At 44.7% G+C, this 7,356-nt stretch overlaps 1 non-coding gene across 1 annotated transcript; it reads left to right on the top strand.

Annotated features, from left to right (window-relative positions):
- The first annotated feature begins 595 nt into the window (after positions 1-595).
- On the top strand, positions 596-667 carry TRNAY-GUA (transfer RNA tyrosine (anticodon GUA)). The gene has a single exon. It is a non-coding gene; the product is annotated as a tRNA-Tyr (tRNA).
- Positions 668-7,356: the final 6,689 nt, after the last annotated feature.

Here is a 7,356-nt window from a genome sequence, read left to right as displayed (position 1 = left end):
TTTTCTGTTATATTGCCAAAAGATAAACAGCTTCCTTTAGAGCTGCTCAGATTACAATTCAAATTGTTATCCAAAAAATGAGAGTAAAATCTCATGGCTCCTCAGTGGTAAGCCTGAGTTTTTCCCACTGCCTGTATCTCTTTCACATCATTAGGATGCTTGGAGATTTCTGACCCTTAGGACACTGCTCTCTAATTCCAAATCATACTTCTAATGTATTTAAATTTTTTTTTCTGATCATAAAAATGATACATGTTCCTTGTAGAAACTTTAGGCAATAGAGAAAAGCATAGAGATAGGAAAACAAAAACTACCTGAAATTCTATCACTAGAGATAAGCACAGATTACAATTTAACCATAGCATATTTCCCTAGGGGCTCAGATGGTAAAGAATCTGCCTGCAATTCAAGAGACCTGGGCTCGATTCCTGGGTTGGGAAGATCCCCTGGAGGAGGGCACAGCAACCCGCTCCAGTATTCTTGCCTGGAGAATCCCCAGGGACAGAGGAGCCTGATGGACTGCAGTTCCAGGGATCGAGAAGAGTCGGACAAGACTGAGTGACTAAGCACACACACATATTTCCCTAGAAGGGCTTCCCTGGTGGCTCAGATGGTAGAGAATCTGCCTGTAATGCAGGAGACCCAGGTTCGATCCCTGGGTTGGGAAGATCCCCTGGAGAAAGAAAGGGCAACTCAGGCCAGTATTCTTGCCTGGAGAGGCAAGAGGAATTCCAGGACAGAGGAGCCTAGCAGGTTACAGTCCATGGGTCGCAAAGAGCTGGACACAACTAACATTTTCAGTTTTATTTCCCTAGATGTTTTTCTTTGTATTTTAAATAAAAGATACCATATTTATACCTTTTTCTGTAATGAGATTATATGCTACATATTGCTTTGTAGTCTACTTTTTAAAAGACTACATTGAATAAATGTGATTAAATATTCTTCAGAAATTGATTTCAACAACATCATTATTTAAAATGATGTTTTCCTACTAAAGAGAAACATGCTAGGGCTAACCTCATTTACTGATCCCTTGAATTACCGATGATGGTCTTTGAGAGGAAATGCAAGGTCCAGCCCTAACACCTCTTAACAGGGTTTCTCTGCCTTCCCTTATTTGCCTCTCCGTTTTCTTCTCTTCTCATTGCTCTGTCCAAGCTCAAGCTCTCAGCACCAGACGCTCCGGATTTGGTTCTCAGAACGCCTCAGTCCGTCATCCAGCCCGTCTGTCTCTCTGTTCTCCCACCTCCCCTGTGTCCTTGGGGCCCTCCAACCTGCAATGGCGTCTTTCTGGAAAACTCCTCCATATTTCAACTAAATCCTACCTTGTCTTTCAGCTGTCAGCTTGGACGTCCCTCCTCAGGAAGCTTCCCCTGACCCCCACAACCAGGTCAGGCATCACTTCCCCTCACCCCCACAGCATCCTCACTTCCCCTTCCATAGACCGCGGCGTGGACCCAACCTGTCTTTGGGTCTGCCTCCTCGAAAGGACTGAGACTTCTGTCAGGAGGGACCACATCTACCCATTTGTACACAAAATTGCACACCCAACACTGACAACAGTTTGTAGCACATTTTTTTTTAATTTATTTCTTAAGTATAAGCTTATTTTTAGGTTATACATTTCTTCACAAGAATGAATGCCCATCAGTAGGAGCCTTGTCTGACCTATTTGCTTCAGTATCTAACCCCAGTGCCTAGAACTCTGTTAACACCTGAAAAGGTACCATTGCATATTTCTTTTCCATGTTTGTGACTGCCTGTTTACAATATATGACATGTATGTTGTTGTTTTTATAGCAGTGAAATGACACATGCAAACATGCACACATTTTTGGTAATCTGCTTTTTTTCACTCAGCTACATATTGTGAATGTCATTCCATGCTAATAAATAGTGAAGGGCAGAACATGCCACCCCCACAATATGCCACTTTGAATGTTGATTATTTTCAGCTGCAAAGACTGGAAAAGCAACAAATGCAAGAAGACACTTTCTCTGAACTCCCTTTATCTGCCTAAAGACAGAGCCTCCAAAAGGAACTCAGCTGTGAGAAGTCCCCACCCCAGGAGTTTCATCAACCAAAGACGATTGACTTTTACACAGGAGGGAAGACCAGACAAGCTTTGTCACAAACCATCTTACTAGGCTCTTCTAATTGCCTAGTCACCGCTCCTAAAAATCATTCACTCGTTGCTAAGAGGGCTACATTCCCTTCCCCTTTCTCTATTCAAATGGCATTTAAGTCTGAATTCCAAGAGCCACCTCAAGGAGTCACTTATTTTTCCCTGGACACCTACCATGCACACATAACATATGTTGTTTTTCAGTCGCTCAGTCGCGTCGGACTCTTTTGTGACCCCATGGACTGTAGCCCTCCAGGCTCCTCTGTCCTTGGGATTTCCCAGGCAAGAATATTAGTGGTGGGTTGCCATTTCCTTCTTCAGGGAATCTTCCCCATGCAGGGATCAAACCCCAGCCTCCTGCACTGGCAGGCGGATTCCTTACTGCTAAGCCACCAGGGAAGCCCCACACATGACATATAATGCATGTTATATATTATAATATATATTATATGTGTAAAACAAATATTTTATAATACACATTAATAAAATATTTATTTTTCTCTTGTTCATGTCTTTTTTACAGGGATCTCAGCTAAGAACTTACAAGAGTAAAAGGAAAATTACTTTCTTTCATCTGCAACAGTCTTCTAGACAAAAATCTCAGTCTCTTCCGCTGTTGAACCTCTTGGTTATTTTCTATAATAATTTCTTCGCTAGGTCTTCTAACCGTTTAGAAGAGCAAGTGGAGTCTAAGAGCAGAAAATGGTATGGTGCACACACACGCGGTGACCAGAAGGTGGCGCCGGAGGGCGCTTCTGTTTCATCCCGGGCCTCGGGCCTTCTAAGAGCTCGCCTCTCGGAAGCGGCGGGGCGCCTGTGCGCGGGCCTCCTCTGTGCCCGCTTCTGGCTCTTCACCCGTCTGCCTCTTTTCGGCTCCCTTACCTCGTCCTCAAACCTTCACTATAGCTTTTGAGATGCGTAACTCCTTCTTACGCTTCTGAGACGCATAACTCCCTTTTTTGGGGGGCTCCAAAATCACTGCCGATGGTGATTGCAGCCATGAAATTAAAAGACGCTTGCTCCTTGGAAGAAAAGTTATGACCAACCTAGACAGCATATTAAAAGCAGAGACATTACTTTGCCAACAAAGGTCTGTCTAGTCAGTTCAGTTCAGTTCAGTCGCTCAGTCGTGTCCGACTCTTTGCGACCCCATGGACTGCTGCACGCCAGGCCTCCCTGTCCATCACCAACTCCCGGAGTTTGCCGAAACTCCTGTCCATTGAGTCAGTGATGCCATCCAATCATCTCATCCTCTGTCGTCCCCTTTTCCTCCTGCCCTCAATCCCCAGCATCAGGGTCTTTTCCAATGAGTTAGTTCTTCACATCAGGTGGCCAAAGTATTGGAGTTTCAGCTTCAGCATCAGTCCTTCCAATGAACACACAGGACTGATCTCCTTTAGGATGGACTGGTTGGATCTCCTTGCAGTCTAAGGGACTCTCAAGAGTCTTATACAACACCACAGTTCAAATGCATCGATTCTTTAGCACTCAGCTTTGTTTATAGTCCAACTCTCACATCCATAAATGACTACTGGGAAAACCATAGCCTTGACTAGATGGACCTTTGCTGGCAAAGTAATGTCTCTGCTTTTTAATATGCTGTCTATGTTGGTCAACTTTCCTTCCAAGGGGTAAAGATCTTTTATTTCATGGCTGCAGTCACCATCTGTGGTGATTTTGGATCCCCCCCAAAATAAAGTCAGTCACTGTTTCCACTGTTTCCCCATCTATTTCCCATGAAGTGATGGGATTGGATGCCATGATCTTAGTTTTCTGAATGTTGAGCTTTAAGCCAACCTTTTCACTCTCCTCTTTCACTTTCATCAAGAGACTCTTTAGTTCCTCTTCACTTTCTGCCATCAGGGTGGTGTCATCTGCATATCTGAGGTTATTGATATTTCTCCCGGCAATCTTGTTCCATGTCCAGTTCTAACTGTTGCTTCCTGACCTGCATACAAATTTCTCAAGAGGCAGGTCAGGTGGTCTGGTATGCCCATCTCTTTCAGAATTTTCCACAGTTTATTGTGATCCACACAGTCAAAGGCTTTGGCATAGTCAATAAAGCAGAAATAGATGTTTTTCTGGAACTCTCCTGCTTTTTCAATGATCCAGCAGATGTTGGCAATTTGATCTCTGGTTCCTCTGCCTTTTCTAAAACCAACTTGAATAACAAGGCTAAGCTGCCTCAAATACAAACGCAGCTTCTCTCTTCATTATTGGAAATACAATGTAGGTTTTTTTATGTTGGTTTATTTACTTATTCTTGGCTTCATTCAGTCTTCCTTGTTGCACACGGGCTTTACTCTAGTTGTGATTGCAAGGGGCGTCTCTCGAGTTGTGGTGCGTGCGATTGTCTTGCTCTTGCGGTGGCTTCTCCTGTTGCCGAACACAGGCTCTAGGCACATGTGGGCTCAGGAGTTGTGGTGCACGGGCTTAGTTGTCCCGAAGCATCTGAGATCTTCGTGGACCAGAGATTGAACCTGGAGCCCCTGCATTGGCAGGTGGGCTCTTAACCACTGGACTACCAGGCAAGTCTGGCATCGTTTTAAAAGCAACGTTGGGAAGAATTGAGCCTTACCTATTAAAGTGATCAACATTTTCTCAGGGCTTTTGAAAACGTGGTAATTCACTCCAGGAATGAACTGACATTTATGCAAGAGTTGAGGTTATTCCATATTCCCCTGTCTCTGTCCTTTGGATTCAGACTTCCACAGAAGATGATGAATCAGGCCGAAATGTCCTACAGGGAAAGGATTCATTTCTCCTGCTTTTCACAAAACCAGAGCATCCACCCTTTCTCTCATCCGCAGCAGAGCCTGGCCAGCGGCTTTCTCTACCCACCTCCCCCTCTGAACACACAGCTAGAAGGCATTCCAACCCCTTGGGCAGGTTAGCGCGGCCTGTGACCAGCTCTGGCCAGTGGCACATGGACAGAAGTGGTGCGCTTTTCTGGCTTGGCCCATAGAAACTCGCTGTGATCACCAGACGGCCAAGGATCCAGGCGAGGATGCTGAGGCCAAGTCACAAGCTGAATGGACTCATGCCAACTGCCAAGATGCACAGCGCTGAGCTCAGAGTCAGAAGGAAGCCCTCGTTGCATTGGATCACCAAGAGCTCAGAGTTTTCATTGTTTTTCACAGTAAAACCACACATCACTCACTGTCTTCTCGTCTCCTCTTGCTCCCCTCTTTCCCTGGCTTCTGCTGTCTCTCTTTATCATGTGATGAGGACTTTCTGATGTAATAATGAAACCAAACTGGTTTTATTGGATTTGAGATTAAAGCTGAAAGGATAAGCAGGTTCAATTAACTTAATTAGGAGAAAAAGTTCAATCCACTCAACTCTTCAAAAAGCTTATAAATTAATATTTAGGATAATTTTTATTAAACAACTGGGTAAATGGTGAACATTTATCCAATTTTGAAATTATGTGAGCACCTCAGGGTGCGTGATCTCAGTGCTGCCAGCAGATATGTACACGACAACCATCTTCCGATGAGGAAAACTGCCTTGGAAATGGATATAACCCACACTCTCAGCTGACTCTCTATTTGAATGGCACTGGGATTTCCAGTGGGCATGCGTGGGCACTGCCACAGCGTCAGGCAAGCCAGAAAAAGTATCAGTCCTGCAGTGAGAGCTTTCAAAAGAAGCAAAGTTTCAAAGTGACCTTTAAAAAATTCAAAATGAAAATTCCGATCTGACCTTGTGCGACTGCTTTCTTTCAAATGCAATATGGCAATTAACCACCCCCCACCCACCTCCTTCTCTTCTTGCTCCACGTTGGTGACTCTCAAACTGGGCTCAGGGAAGCCCTTTCAGAGGTTGTTTCAAGAAGTGGGCTCTGGGCAACTCACTCCAGATTGTGACCAGAAAAGCATTATTCTGATCTGTTTTGCAAACTGGGTTTCTGCATAAGCATTTATTTTTGTGTGTGAGTGGGGAAGATTCCTTCGCTTTAAAGAGTTACAGAAAACATTGGGTTATACGTTCCACCTGGGTATGACACCTACTCTCAGAGTTTTAGTCACACAAATGCCCAAAGATGTCCAAATCTGAAGCTCCAGCACGTCTCTTTTCTGAACCCCCCACTCACAGTCCCACTTGTATTTCGCCACCTCCACTTGCTGGGTGCCTCAGCCACCTCTTCACAACGCTCCTGAAATAGAATGTGCTATCCTGCCTACCCTCCTCCTGCATGAATGACATCACCTCCACCTGATTACTCAAAAGAAAACTCTGAATCATCCCCGGTTACTTCCCCCACTCCCCCGGATCCAATCATTTAGTCCAGTTTGTAACCCATCCTAACTATCCCATAACTATAATGTCTTTCCTCTCCATCCTCGTCACCCCTGCCTTGGTGTAGGGCCTCATCATTCTCCTTCTTCTGGACCATCACAGTAGTCCCCAGTGGCTCTCATAGTACTCTGCCCCTGACTGCACTGATTTTTCTGAAATACGGTAGAAATCATCATAGCTAATCATTGTTTTTAGCTTGGCAGTTAATAAAATGCTTTCATGTACATTGTCATATTTAAGTAGCACCACCACATTGCAGCAAGAAGACGTTGTTTTTCTTTGTTTAGAACAGGAATTTGAAGCCTCAGAAAATTATCTTGATCAGGTATCCACAGAAAGTCAAAAGAGCTAGTTTTGAACCCAAGGACTCCGAAGTTCATGCAGATGACGGGAACCACACCACCAAACGCACATCCGTCCGTGGCTTTGACACGTTCAGTCCCTCACCATTGCAGACAAAAGCAAGCACAGACCTTTGAGCATTTCAAACACAGCTCACTCTTAACAGGGCCCCGGGAGTCTTCAGTTGTTAATGGTAACAGCTAATAGTTAACATTCTAGCTCTGGAGTTAGAACACTCACTCTAACGTAAAACCTTGGATAAGTTATGCAACTTTTCTAAATCTCAGTTCCTGAAGGTGCCAAGTTGGGCTCGTCATAGAGTTCATCCCACGAGGCTGTTGTGAGGCTTAAATAAGATTGTGCATGTGAAGTGCTTTACACCCTGCCTGTACTGTAGAAAGTGCTGAGTGAAAGTTGGCTGTGGGCAGCTAGCGACCATTCCTCATCCTAAGGAAATGCATAGAAAGGATTTCCTTTCTATCCTCCACCCTTCAAGCCGCCCGCGTTCCCTGTGATGTCTTCCATGAAACCTTGAAAATCCCGGGTGGTAAGCCCCCCACCACTTTGTACCCATCTCTACAGT

Source organism: Bos indicus, chromosome 14, assembly GCF_029378745.1.
Source record: "Bos indicus isolate NIAB-ARS_2022 breed Sahiwal x Tharparkar chromosome 14, NIAB-ARS_B.indTharparkar_mat_pri_1.0, whole genome shotgun sequence".
In the NCBI taxonomy this organism is placed as follows: Eukaryota; Metazoa; Chordata; class Mammalia; order Artiodactyla; family Bovidae; genus Bos; species Bos indicus.
This window is presented reverse-complemented; position numbering and strand designations above follow the sequence as displayed.